Below are 14,350 nucleotides of genomic sequence, written 5' to 3' on the forward strand. Positions count from 1 at the left end.
CGTTCTGATGTTTTGAAAATCAGCTTCCAATCTATGCTGGACAAATGTGATAAAAATGCTGGCTTCAAATGTCTTTGCTTCACATGAAGACCACAGGCTTTCTGATTAGGGAGCAATCAATAGGAGAATTACCCAAAAGAAGTAGTTGGATTTGGTTTGTTGTTGCTCCTTCATTATTCATCCCATTAAACGACACAGACAGAGGATGGGGCCTGTGAACCACTTAATATCAGGGGTGTGTTTCTCTCAAAAATCAGAGGCTGAACACCCTGACTCAAATTGCTAGGTAGCAGTTTAAGTTGCTGATGGGAATAAAAGCACCAGAGATAACTGAAAAACAGAGAAGAAAGGTGTCTGACCTCAGGTGGGGTTGAGGCAAAAAGAGGACAAAGGCTGAAAGAAAATGGGGTGATTTTTAGCAGGACTGCAAGGGAAATTGTCCCAAATGGACCATGCGGCCAAATAAACACTGGCATGTTCACAATGTGGAGTCAGAGAAAAGGAGCCATTTGGAGCGGCCCTTATCTTCCACTTTGCTCAGCTGGAAGTCAGGGGGACGGTGGGCGGGCGGGTCTTCTGGAGTCTGACCCCCTTGTGACAAAGGGAGAGAGGGCTGCTAGAAGCTGCGAGACCAAGAAGCAGAGTCACGTCTGGGGAAAGGGTTATGCGTGCACACACACATGCAGACACACGTACGGACACACACAAACACACGTGCAAACACAAAGACATGCACAGACACACACACAAAAAGACACGCACACACATGCAAACACACACAGATACATATGCAAAACACAGAGATACACAGATACACATGCAAACACACACGCAGACACACACAGACACACATGCAAACACAGACATGCACAGATACACAAACACAGATACACACAAATACATTTGCAAACACACACACAGACATGCACACACATGCAAACATACACACAAACACACAGACATGCAGATACACATGCAAAACAGAGACACACCCATACACATGCAAACACACAAAGACACACATGCAAACAGACATGCACACACATGTAAACACACACAGAGACATCCACACACGTGCAAACACAGAGATACACATGGAAAACACAGGGATGCACAGATACACGTGAAAACACGCACAGATACACGTGAAAACACACACGCAGACATGCAAAGACACACATGCAAACACACAGACATGCACAGATACACAAGCAAACACACACAGATACACATGTAAACACAGACACACACAGATACACAAGCAAACACACACGCTGACATGCGCAGATACACATGCAAAACAAAGACACACACATGCAAACACACAGGCAGACATATACAGACACATGCAAACACACACACATGCAGACACACATGCACACACACAAAGACACACATGCAAACACACACAGACATGCAGATACACATGCAAATACAAACACACGTGCAGATGCACACACACACATGCACACAAAACACCCATGAACACTCACAAACAAACATACAGAAACACACATGCAGATACACAGACACACACACAGACACAGATACACACACACAGATACACACATGCACAAACACACAGAGACACACATGTAGACACAGAGACACACACACAGGCAGACACACACATACACAGGCAGACACACACATACACAGGCATATGCATACACTCATATACATATGTATACACACACAGGGAGACCATATATACAAACAAAACGTGTATTGTTTGATATGTGTATGAGAGAGACACAGAAAAAGAGATAGAAAGAAAAGCAGAGGAAGACAGACAGCAAAGACAGAAGCAGAGAAAGAGGGAAATGATACACTTGTGAAAGACAATTGGATTTCTGGAGAGCCAGGACATGGATATTGCACGTTCTCTTAAGTTTGAGTGTGGCTCACTAGCAAGCAAGGAAGGAATCAAGAGGTCATGTGGAATCATTACACAGCAATCTGTCACATTTCTATACACTAATAATGAAATAGCAGAAAGAGAAATTAAGAAAACAATCCCATTTACAAGTGCACCAAAAATAATAAAATACCTAAGAATAAACTTAGCCAAGGAGGTAAAAGACCTGTACTCTCAACACTATAAAATACTGATGAAAGAAATGGAAGGTGACACAAAGAAATGGAAAGATATTCCATGTTCATGGATTAGAAGGACAAGCATTGTTAAAATCTCTGGGCTACCCAAAGCAATCCACAAATTTAATTGCAATCCCTATCAAAATACCAACAGCACCTTTCACAGAACTAGAACAAAATCTTAAAACTTTGTATAGAACCACAAAAGACCCAGAATAGCTGAAGAAATCTTGAAAAAGAAAAACACAGCAGGACGGATAACAATTCCAGATTTAAAGATATGCTACAAGGCTGTAGTGATCAAAACAGTATAGAACTGGAACAAGAAATGGATACATTGATCAACAGAACAGAACAGAGAGCCCAAAAATAAACCCACAATCATATGGCCAATTAATCTTCGACAAAGGAGGCAAGAACACGCAGTGGGAAGAAGTCTCTTCAACAAATGGTTCTGGGAAAGCTGGACAGCAACATGCAGAAGAATGAAACTAGACCACTTTCTTACACCATTCATAAAAAGAAACTCATAATGTATTAAGAATCTAAATGTGAGACCTGAAACCATAAAAATCCTAAAAGAGGGCACAGGTAGTAACTTCTTTAACATCCGCCATAGCAACATTTTTTTAGATATGTCTCCTGAGTCAAGAGAAACAAAAGGAAAAATAAACTATTGAGAATATATCAAAATAAAAAGCTTCTGCATAGCAAAGCAAACCATCAATAAAAGCAACCTACTGGATGGGAGAAGATATTGGCAAATGATATATCTGATAAAGGGTTAGTACCCAAAATATATAAAGAATTTATACAACTCAATGTCAAACAACCAAACCAAAAACCAAATGAATCCAATTAAAAATGGGCAGAAGACATGAATAGATATTTCTCCAAAGAAGACATCCAGATGGCCAACAGCCATATAAAAAGATGTACAACATCACTCTCATCACTAGGGAAATGCAAATCAAACCCACAATAAGGTATCACCTCACACCTGTCAGAGTGGCTAAAATAAAAAACTCAAGAGATAACAAGTCTTGGTGAAGACGTGGAGAAAAAGGAACACTCATGCACTGTTGGTGGGAATGCAAACTTGTGTAGCTACCGTGGAAACCAGTATGGAGATTCCTTAAAAATTAAAAAGAGAACTACCATAGTATCTAGTAATTCCCCTACTAGTTTTTACCCAAAGAATAGGAAAACACTAATGCAAAAAGATATATACACCCCTGTGTTTACTGCAGCATTATTTACAAGAGCCAAGATATGGAAGCTGCCCAAGTGTCCATCGGGTGATGAATGGATAAGGAAGATGCAGTGTATATATGTAAATATACACACTGGAATATTCCTCAGCCATAAAAAAGCACAAAATCTTGCAGCAACATAGGTGGACCTAGAGGGCATAATACTAAGTGAAATAAGTCAGAGAAAGACAAATACCGTATGATTTCACTCATATATGGAATCCAAAAAACAAAACAAATGAACAACAACAAAAAAAAAGGAAAAAAGAAAAGAAAAACAGACTCCTACCTACAGGGAACAAATTGATGGTTACCAGAGGGGAGGTGGGTTAGTAGATGGGTGAAAGAGGTGATGGGGATTAAGAGTACACTTACCATGAGGAGCACTGAATAATGTATAGAATTATCAAATCACTCTATTCTACACCCAAAATTACTATAACACCGTGTGGTAACTATATTGGAATTCAAATTTTAATTTTTTTAATAAATAAGGGAGCAAGTATTATTATAGTTGTACATTATTATACATATGGGATTTGTAGAAAGTGTTGACATAGAAAGATCGAGGTCAAAGAGGAAGGTAAGAAAAAACAAAAGGATGGGAAATATAAAATATTAAATGACATATAAATGAAAACTTGACCAGAGTTGTAAAATAATACAAACTAGAGATAACAATAAAATGAAATAAAAAGTTTAGCCAAAAAAAAAAAAAAAAAAAGAGGTTACGTGGGTTCATTAAGCACTCAGCAAAATGGGCCAGACAGGTTTTCAAATTGCCCAAGAATAGTTCCCAGAAAGGGAGTCAAAATTCCTTGTCACTATCACAGGGCTGAAGCCCCCTTTGTGTTTGAAAATAGCAAGGGTCTAGGGGTGCCTAGGTGGCTCAAGTTGGTTAAGCCTCCAACTTTGGCTCGGGTCATGATCTCTCAGTTTGTGGGTTCGAGCTCCAAGTTGGGCTCTGTGCTGACAGCTCAGAGACTACAGCTTGCTAAGGATTCTGTGTGTTCCTCTCTGTCTCAAAAATAAAGAAAACATTTAAAAAAATTTTTTTAAACATTTAAAAAAATTTTAAAAACAAGAAAATTGCAAGGGTCTAAAGAGTTTGAAACCAACACTGTGTTGTTACTTATTTTTATTGAAAAACACATGGCGGGGCGCCTGGGTGGCTCAGTCGGTTAAGTGTCCGACTTCGGCTCAGGTCATGATCTCACGGTCCGTGAGTTCGAGCCCCGCGTTGGGCTCTGTGCTGACCGCTCAGAGCCTGGAGCCTGTTTCAGATTCTGTGTCTCCCTCTCTCTCTGATCCTCCCCTGTTCATGCTCTGTCTCTCTCTGTCTCAAAAATAAATAAACGTTAAAAAAAAAAAAAATTAAAAAAAAAAAAAAAGAAAAACACATGGCTTGTAAAACTGTTGCAAGCTAGTGGTTACTTGCTATATGGGTCAGGCATTTCTTCAAGAATTTACATGGATTAACCCATTTAATCCTCATTACAACTAGATGAGGTAGGTCCTACTATTATTATCTTCATTTCGCACATGAGGAAACTGAGTCACAGGATTGAGTAACTTGCCCAAAGCTATACAGCTGAAAGTCAAAGAGCCAGGACCTAATCAAGGCAGACCTGGCCTGAGCGTCTATACTCTTGATTACTGCACCCCACTGATCCTCCTCGCCATGCTGTATTGCATGCACATTGATGCATTTCTATGCATTCCACACAAATATAGTGCCACGAAAACTTCCAAAGGAATAAAATGTTTATGATAAGAAAATTTCTTGCAGGCAAATTGCCCAGTCAGTGTGGGTTAATTCAAGTTAGGCTAGTTTATTGGTGATAGAACTTCTCACTGACCCTATGGTAACACGTGTTGCAATTCTCCAAGGGTTTAACTTGCACATGCACAGGGAGTAACTCTACATGCTTAATTCTGCTTTTTTTTTTTTTTCCCCACAGATTCACCTAATCAACATAGAATTGGTGGAGAATTCTGATCTAGATGCTTTCTAGGTCTTCCCTCAACCACCAACTCCAAGACTCCCAGATTACCTTTACTTAATAACTATGAATAAAGGTCATTATTTAAAGTTTATTGGTTTGCTTTGAGAGAGAGAGAGAGAGAGAGAGAGAGAGAACGAACGCACGAGAGCGCCAAGGCAGAAGGGAGAAGAGGTGCACAAGTCCTGAGGAGATATAGGAGTTTGTTCAAGGATCTGCAAGGAAGCCAAAATGGCTGGAGGGTTGTAATGGGAAGAAAGTGGTGAGAGGGAGTTAGAGAGGAGCCAGGAGCCAGCTGGTCATATTGAGCCCTGTAAACAATGTGTCTCAGAAGGACAGTAGCAAAGGAATCTGATCACTAAGGCATCTGAAAAGGAAAAATTGCACATGGCTTACTTTGGGCAGAGTGGTGGCTGGTGCCACGAAAATGTGGGGGAGGGCAGGGTGGAACAGCATGGAGATCCTATGGAGCTGGGTTCACATGCTACGTCATCCATTAAATGAAACGTGAGGGGGGTGTGTGTGTGTGCATGTCCAGTTTTTGATATTAGTCTTAGAAATGCTTTTAATTATGAAAATTTTCAAGCACAAATAAAAACATGGGTTTCCCCCACATCCTCATGCCCCATTTGCTTCTCCCCCTTAGTTCCCTCCCCTTCTAACCCCACTCCATAGAAACTTCTTTTGCCAATATTACCAATGATGTCCACCATGTTATCAAACCCAATGCCCATGTTTTGGTCTTTATTTTACTCAGTCTCTCAAGGTCACTCAACAAGACCCCATCGAAGTGCTGGGCTCTGTTGACTTCTAGAACATTCGGTTATCCTCCTCTGTCCCTGGTCATGCCTTCATAGCTATCTGTTGCTCTTCTTCCTCTCCGTGACTCCAAAGGTCAGCATTGTTCAGGATTCAATGCGGGGCTCCCTTCCTGTCCTTTCCCTTCCCTTCCTGTTCTATGTTGGTTTCCCAGTTAATCCAAAAGATCTCAGAGTCTGACTCAACCAGACCATTTGACCATGAGGTCTGCCTGTTTGGTAGCTGGATAGGAGAAGAAAGTGGGTCTTTGTGTTGCCAGAGGGAGGACACAATATGTGGTCTTAAGTTGGTCCCCATGTAGAGTGGGATGAACAGGATAACTAAGGATATTTAACCACTGTGTTTCTTATCACAGTGTAAGCATAAAGTTGGCACACTTACTGACAGACGGCTCACAAGGATGCTGCTATTTGAGCATCTGCACTGAAAAATAAGGGAAGTATTCCTGGCTTCAGGCTTCAAAGCACCCAGAATTATTAATGATTCCTCAGCTGGCCTCAGTGCCACTAGCAAGAAAGCACCAACAATTTTTTAATTCAACAAATTAACAATTAGGAGTAACCTTCAAGAAGAGGCAGCCTCCCTGGCCTTGGCTTTATTTTGTACTCTAAATTCAAGGCCCTGAAAATGTAATAAACCCACAGTTTCAATATTATTCAAAACCAATAGTTTTTTCTTTAATTATTGCAGGTTAAAGCTTCCTTCATTTATATGCATTATTTGAGAATTTTATCTGGAACACATGAATATCAAAGAAGGCCTTTGAGCCTTTTCAAAACTCATTCGTTTCCACTGTTAAAAAAAAAAAAAAGTACAAATTCCTGTATGGGAAATTTCCTAGCTCCATTTTGTCAGCCACATTTAGGGGAATCTGGAGTCTGTTCATGTAAACTTTAAAGAAAGATAGGTGCACCTGGGTGGCTCAGTGGGTTAAGCATCCAACTTCAGCTCAGGTCATGATTTCACAGCTCCTGAGTTTGAGCCCCGCTTCAGGCTCTGTGCTGACAGCTCAGAGCCTGGAGCCTTCTTTGGATTCTGTGACTCCCTCCCTCTCTCTCTCTACCCCTCCCCTGCTCATGCTCTGTCTCTCTCAGTCTCTCAAAAAATAAATAAACGTTAAAAAAAATTTAAAGAAAGATAGATGGATAGATGTAAAGGAAGGTGGACGTATGGATGGATAGATAGATACACAGACAGGATGGATGGATAGATGACAGATCGATAGACCGATAGATAGTTGTGAAGACAGATGGATGCATGGATGGATGGACAGATACAGACAGAGCTGTGCTAAAGCACAAGACAAAACACAATAAAAGCATTAACTTCATTTACTCTTCATAGAAACTTTATATGGAATATGTGGTTTTTATCACCATTTTATGTAAGCAAACTGATGCTGAAGGGTGCTGGGTAATCTGCTCCACGTTACTCAGCTTGAAAATAAAGGAACCATTGACGATGGTCCATGATGACGACAGCAACGTAGTAATCATCTTTTCTTTTTTTTTCTTTTTTGAAATCTCCTATGTGCTAAGCACCATACTTGGTGTTGTATGTGCATTATGCCACTTAGTCACCACTATCAAGCTTTAATTATCTCTATTTAGGTAAGGACACTGGCACACAGAGCAATTAAGCAGCATGAACAAAGTCACAAAGTTATAGGTGCTGGCATCATAATCAGAACACAGTTCCCTCTGGGTAGCCAAAATCTTTCCACTGCACCACACTTTGTCTCTACTGGCTTAAACTTTTGAAATTTTATTAAATAGTGGTGTAAAAGGCCATCAATTTTCTCTATACAGACTTTACAAGTCTTTTGGGAAGTCTGTGAATATAGTTCTGTGTCATTCTTCCTGTATGGATTGCTTATGGAAGTCACAGATACAGAGCATCAAAAAGGCTCACCTCTGGGGCGCCCAGGTGGCTCAGTTGGTTAAGCATCTGACTTCAGCTCAGGTCATGACCTCACCATTCGTGAGTTCAAGCCCCACATTGGGCTCTTTCCTGGTAGCTCAGAGCCTGGAGCCTGTTTCAGATTCTGTGTCTCCCTCTCTGTCTCTACCCTTCCCCCCCCCCCCAAATCTCTCTCAAGAATAAACATTAAGGGGCGCCTGGGTGGCTCAGTCGGTTGAGCGTCCGACTTCAGCCCGGGTCACGATCTCGCGGTCCGTGAGTTCGAGCCCCGCGTCGGGCTCTGGGCTGATGGCTCAGAGCCTGGAGCCTGCTTCCGATTCTGTGTCTCCCTCTCTCTCTGCCCCTCCCCCATTCATGCTCTCTCTGTCTCAAAAATAAATAAAAGTTAAAAAAAAAATTAAAAAAAAAAAAAAAAAAAAAAAGAATAAACATTAAAAAAAAAAAAAAAAGTTCAGCTCAAAAATGTCTCCTGGGTATTATATTTTGAGATTTGAGTAAATCAGAGCCTCTTTTAAAATGTAAATACCACCTGAAAATATTAAGCTTATTAGAAAGTCACACCTTAGTGTTAACAGTTAGATAATCCAATTTATACCTGAGCAGCATACTGAATGGATATTGTAATGGTGGTAGAATGGATCATTTTCTTCCTCTCCTTTAGTCTGGGGCATTGCAAGAAAGAAGAATAAAGAAAATAATTGGGTAGATTTTCTTGAATAAGCTTTTTATTTTAGCATAATTTTGGATTTGCCAAAAAAAAAATGTGATTATGGTACAGAGTCCCTATATCCCCCACATCTGGGACCTCCTTATTAACATCTTACATTAATAGGGTGACTTTGTCACTATTAGCAGAACAATACTGACGCCTTATTATTAACTAGAGCCCATTGTTTCCTCATGTTTCTTTTTTTTTTTTTTTTTTTTTTTTACCTAATGTCCTTTTTCTCTTCCAGGGTACTATATGACACTTAGCATGTTCTCCTTAAGATCCTCCGGGCTGTGACAGTTTCTCAGACATACCTTGGTGTTTTTTGTTGTTGTTGTTTATTTCTTTATTTTTGACATGGGGGAGGGGTAGAGGAAGAGGGAGAGAACATCTCAAATGGGCTCCACGCTCGGTGCAAAGCCTGACATTGGGGCTTGATCTCATGACCTTGAGCTTATGATTTGAGCTGAAATCAAGAGTGGGATGCTCAAGTAACTGGGCCACTCAGGTCCCCCAGACATACCTTGTTTCTAATGACGTTGACAGTGTGAATACTGGTGATGTATTTTTGTAGAATGTCCCTGTGCTGGGATTTATCTGATGGTTTTCTCAGTAGCCTGGGGATGAGGGTTTATGAAAGGAAGAACACAGGTGATGTGCCATGATACCAGGGGTACATGCTTTCAAGGATACTGTTGATGTGAACCTTGACCACCTGGCTGAGGAGTGTTTTCTCAGGTTTCTTCACTGTAAAGTCACTCTATTCTCCCTATCCTTACTATCTTCTTTGGAAGGAAGTCACTATGTGAAACCCATACTTAAAGATTAGGGTCTGAGGATCCCCCTCCTTGAAAAGACAATATCTACATAATTATTTGGAATTCTTTGGCATAAGAGGTTTGTCTGTTCTCCCCATTTATTTCATTATTTATGTAGATCAGCATGGACAGTTGGATGTTTTTGTTTTTTGTTTTTACTTCAGGATAATAATCCAATACTACTGGACTATTTGGTTGCTCAAATTGTTCCAGCTCTCAGTCTTCAGGAACTCTTTCAATTGACTCCTGTGTGTCCTTGACATAGCTTTATCACTGTGAGATTTAAAAAAAATTTTTTTGACATTTATTTATTTTTGAAAGACAGATAGAGACAGAGCATGAGCAGGGGAGGGGCAGAGAGAGAGGGAGACCCAGAATCCGAAGCAGACTCCAGGCTCTGAGCTGTCCGCACAGAGCCTGATGCAGGGCTCGAACTCCTAAATCCTGAGATCATGACTTGAGCTGAAGTTGAACACTCAACCTGACTGAGCCACACAGAAGCCTCTCATTGTGAGATTTTTTTGACGCTTCCTTACTTTCTGGCACTCCAAGCTGCTCTGGGCTTATCTTGTGTATTTGCCTTCCCAGTCTTAGAAACAGCCATTTCTCCAAGGAGCACTGGTATGTTTTAGTGGATAACAGTATTTACTAGAGAAGGGAATGAGAAACTAAGATAAAAGCTTTAGAAGTGCCTGATACTATGGACCTCCCATGCCTCTAGGACCTGTCAAGACCTCCTTCTCTGGGAGGAGGAGGGAGGAGGGAGGGAGGAAGATGAAGGAGGAGGGGGGAGGGAGGAGGGTGAGGAGGGAGGAAGATGAGGGAGGGAGGAAGGTGAGGGAGGAGGGAGGGAGGAACGTGAGGGAGGAGGGAGGGAGGAGGGAGCAGGAAGGAGCGGGGAGGGAGGAGGAAAAGAAAGAAACAAAGAAATTTTAGGACAATTGTAGAATTTTAAATATAAACCAGGTAGTACGTAGCACATAAATTATTGTTAAACTTGGGTATGATAACATTATAGTTGTGCTTTCAAAAGATTCTTCATCCATTACTGATGCATACTAAAGCATTTATTATCATATCTTGTTTGCTTTAAAATATTCCAGAAAAAAAAAAAAACTGGGAGCATAGCTGAACCAAGAGTGGTAAATGTGAATAATTGTTATAGCTGAGTGAGAAGTACCTGGAGGTTCATTATACAGTGGTTCTATTTGTGTGTACCTTTGAAATTTTTCACAAAAAGATTTTAAAAAGTAAAAAAATAAGTATTCATGTGCCCGCTTCGGCAGCACATACACTAAAAAAAAAAAAAAATTGTTCATAAACACATTCAACTACCCTCACTGGGTCCTGCCCCTCTGCGAGGTCCTGTGCTAGGATTAGAGATACAGAGGTGAGTAGCTCAGGGCGCCGGAATGGATCAGTCAAGCCTTTGACTTCGACTCAGGTCACGATCTCGCAGTTTGTGTGTTCGAGCCCGGCACTGGGCTCTGTGCTGATAGCTCGGATCCTGCTTCAGGTCCTGTCTCCCTCTCTCTCTGCCCCTTCCCCTCCCCTCAAAAATACATAAACATGAAAGAAAGGAAAGAAAAACCTTTTCAGAAAATTTCAAAGGTGAGTAACTCGGTAAAGGATTGAAGAGTCAATCACCACACAGACACATGCCAGGGATGGCTCCCACATAGAAGACTCTGGCAAACTGTGCATTCCTTCTGATGACCCCACTTATGGTTTTCCTTCCCACTCTCAGATTTCAGCCACGAGACACCTACCATTCCTGGAAATACTGTCTGAAATCTGAAGGTAGGCAAGCTTTGGAGACCAAGTATGGACCAAGGCAGCGAGTGGTAGGCAAGCCAACATTCCTCAAGGTAAGTCATTAAAGCTTCTGGGCTGTCACTCAAAGAAGAAGCAGTTTCTCTAAATGATGTTTGGAGAACATCAAGCCTTCATGGCAGCTGGTAGGTGGGTGAAAATCTCTGCACTGTCACATTCATTAGTGCACTTACTATGGTCATTAGTAGAAGCTACCATTTCCTAAACACCTAGAATGTGTCCTGCTTTGTGCCATGTGCTCTGTATATGTGATCTCATTTAGTGCTCAAATGTGGGAGTATTTCACCATGTAATAAAACTGAAACTCAGAGAAGTAAATTGCCAAGGCCAAACACCATTTGGGGCTTGCTTTGTGTTTAATCCATCAAAAAAAATTAAAGAACAGGGGTGCCTGGGTGGCTCAGTCAGTTTAGCATCCGACTTCAGCTCAGGTCATGATCTTGCGGTTCATGGGTTCGAGCTCCACATCAGGCTCTGTGCTGACAGCTCTGAGCCTGGAGCCTGCTTTGGATTCTCTGTCTCCCTCTGTCTCTGCCCCTCCCCTGCTCATGCTATCTCTCGGTCTCTCAGAAATAAATAAATGTTAAAAAAAAATTTTTTTTAATTAAAGAACAACACATAGGCCAAACAAAAGCACATAACTTTGAGGACTAGTTCAGCCCCTTAGTTCCCGATCTGAGACCTCTGCTCTACTCTATACTGCTAACAAATGTACCTCTTACTAAAACTTTTTTCTGATCCCCCAACTAAAAAGTGAAGAGTTCTAGAACCCTTAGTTCTAGAGCATGGAACACAACCAGTTCAGTACAGTCTTTGTATGAGATGGCCAACTTATGCTTGGAAATACACATCTCCTGGGAAATATGTATTCTCTTCCTCTTCCTATAAAGAAACTAATCCTTATAAGGGGTCTGGGCTCCACCCTTACAACCTCATTTAATCTTAATTACTCGTGAGAGACCCTCTCTTCAAATACCCCATCATACTGGGGAATAAGACTTTAACATACGAATGGGGGTGGAGTATAAACATTCAGTTTCCAGAAACGTGAGCTGTCACAATGGAGCCCAGCAAGCATAATGGGATTGCCACCAGTGTGAGATAACAGGACCAGTAAAATGTTCATGAAATGTGCACATTCTGCATCTGGATATGAACCTGGATCATGGATACAGAGAAACCAGACCACCACCCCATTTTCAGGCCCCTAAAGCAAACCAAACATGTGCACCTGGGATGGAAAACTCGGCTTCTTGACATGTTTGTGGAAACTGCCTCTCATAAATAAGAGATCAAACTAGAAATGCATAGCAAACCTGATGCAGCCTGAGCTGGGCTGGTCAGGAGGAGAGTATGGTGAATTATGAATCCTCCAAGAGAAGAGACAGTCTGCGCAACTCTGATGAGGAAAACCATGGCAACAAAGGAAGAACCTTCACTATCTGAAAGCCTAAAGAATCTGCCATTCTCCCAACAGAAATGGGTTATCTCCCCCAGGTTCAACAACCCGCTTTGACCAAAGAGAATCCTGAATTGACCAGTTGTCTGACTAAGCCAGTAGTGGCTCACCACTCAGCTACAGTAGGTGATCGACTGGTATAGTACCAAAGAACAGAAATTTTGGGGTCCGCATAGACCTGGGTTCAAATCCACCTGTATCACTTACAAATTATCTATAAAATCCATTTTGGTGACGGATTTGACCCACATGAATTTACTTTCCAGATCTGTAAAATGGCCGTACCAATATATTTCTCATAGGGTCCACTGGAAAGAACATACGCTGAGTGCTTACGACGCACCAGTCACTGTGCTAAATTCATAGAACCTTCACAACAACCAATGCACTCTTCTAGCACAGGTGGGTACTATTTTTCCCCCACATTTTGGACAAGGAAACCGAGGCGTAGAGAAGTAACTTGTGTGACCAAGGTCACATAGCTAGTAAGAACATGAGACATTTAGCTGTTTCCAGGCACTAGGGAGCCTTTCAATAAATACTTCCCCCTTCCCCTCTGTTATTCTCACTAACACTGATAAACTTTGGGTTTAGGCGGTGGAGACCTCTTTTAAAATGTAAATATTTTAACTAGGACAAACGGCACATCAAACCCTACCAGCCATGACATCCAATTAGCCTGGCATCTTGCTTTCCCAACTTTCCAGCAAACAAAATTCGCTTGGGCCATTTGACGTCTCTCCCCACTTCCCAGGACCCTGCCCTGGAGATTCTCAAGCAGTGGATTGGGATAGGGGGCTGGCGATTTTTTATTTTTCACAAACACTTCAGGTGATTCTGGCACTGAAGGAAGCTAGGGAAACCAGCATGTTCACAGGAGCCACCAGGGAGAAGCGATCTATGAAGCATTACGTGGCCATCATCTCACAGCAAGAAAGGATACCAGATTTCATTCAATCCCAGTCCTTCAGTTTCCTGATGGAGAAACTGAGTCCCAGTAAAGGGAAGTGATTTGCCCAAGGTCACCTAGCCTAGGTATGGCACATTGAGGTTTGAAGGCACATCTCCTGAGCCCCAAGGCACTTTCCTTTGTTCTAACAGGCTCAGGACCACGCAAGTATGGTTGGGGGAAGGGGTGCCTTGGCAGAGGCAGCCAGGAACACTGGGAGGTGTTCATGTAGGGTAAGTTTGGCTGGAATGCTGTGTGAATGGCCCTGGGCAGCCCAGGGGGAAATCAAAGAATTGCTTCCGGTATGTTTTGTGAGACCTGGTTTTCGCATATTTGTTCATGTTTATATTTAGAGTCCCTCTCTTCCTTTCCCCCCTCCTCAACTTTCATCTTCCACCTTTCTCTCTCTTTTGTTCCCTCTGTACCTTTTCCAGATATATTCCCAGCAAACTACAAAGATCTCTCTCTCTTTTTTGTCCGCAAAAAGCTC

Source organism: Panthera pardus, unplaced genomic scaffold, assembly GCF_024362965.1.
Source record: "Panthera pardus isolate Hobbes unplaced genomic scaffold, ASM2436296v1 HiC_scaffold_5, whole genome shotgun sequence".
Taxonomy (NCBI): domain Eukaryota; kingdom Metazoa; phylum Chordata; class Mammalia; order Carnivora; family Felidae; genus Panthera; species Panthera pardus.